Consider the following 1,214-nt stretch of genomic DNA (forward strand, 5'->3'; position numbering starts at 1 on the left):
TTTGATCACCTGAGAACTAAACCCCCGAATTTTGTGTGTGTGTGTGTGTGTGTGTGTTTGCATATATATATAATAAATAGTAAATAACATATATATATATACACACATGCATATATGGGTACAGGACGTCACCAACGGTGAAAATAACATGAAATACGTAAACAAACGAGTTAAATATGTAAACAACGAGAAAATGGAAAACAGGACAAGTAAACACACAGAAACGACCCTTCATCAGTTGTCGGCTGTTAATTACTCCGTGTGTGTGTATGTATTTGTGTATGTTTCTATCTGTCTGTCTGTCTGTTTGTCTGTTTGTCTGTCTGTCTGTCTATCTATCTATTTGTGTATGTATGTATAAAGCAGAAGCTTAAATGGCAGAAAGTTGGGAGGTGAATGAGAAAACAAAGCCAGAATTTATAGAAAAGTTAGAATCTAATCTAAAAACGAGTGAGATTGAAGAAGTTATACCGAAATGATGGCAAGGAAAGCTTTAACGTGTCCAAAGCTTGAAAATACTGATCAGAATTGAATAGAAAAAGAAAATGCATTGCGACAGGAGGGCTGAAAGCCGAAAAGAAGAGCTAAAAGCGGAAAAGAAGGGCCCAGAATAGAAACTGAAGGATTCGCGATTGTGGTATTAAGTCAAATGCTTTTTAATCAAGACTAACTAAAGCATGTAATGAAGCAGAGCAGATGAAGTAACTGCAGTATGAGGAGAAATAACAAAGAGGCAATTAATGCCATTATTCTATGACTGTCAAGTTTAAATCCAGAAGGATAACATTCACGAACATGGCAGAGTTGGGATTTCAATACACTGTGTATTATACAAGCATTATGAAATGTCTATCGAAAAGAGGTTGGATAAACATGCATCAGAAAATGTCCTGGTGAAAGATAAAGCAGTCATACTACGAAATATTCTAATACACACACAAGGAAATAAAAGCTAATTGCCATATATTGTTATCAAGGACGATTAATAAAAAGGATTTGACTCAATGATCTGGTCGCAGTAGTGCTATGAAAGCATTCAATAAAATAACACTAATAAATAATAATAATAATAATAATATAATAATAATGATGATGATGATAATGGTCACACCCGTCGATTTCGATCTACAAGAGTTTGAGGGAGAGGATTTTTAAAAAAATGCTTCAAAATAAAAGCAGCTGAATCTATTTGCGATGGATGCGTGAGTGTAATT

This window comes from Octopus bimaculoides, unplaced genomic scaffold (assembly GCF_001194135.2).
Source record: "Octopus bimaculoides isolate UCB-OBI-ISO-001 unplaced genomic scaffold, ASM119413v2 Scaffold_119414, whole genome shotgun sequence".
Taxonomy (NCBI): domain Eukaryota; kingdom Metazoa; phylum Mollusca; class Cephalopoda; order Octopoda; family Octopodidae; genus Octopus; species Octopus bimaculoides.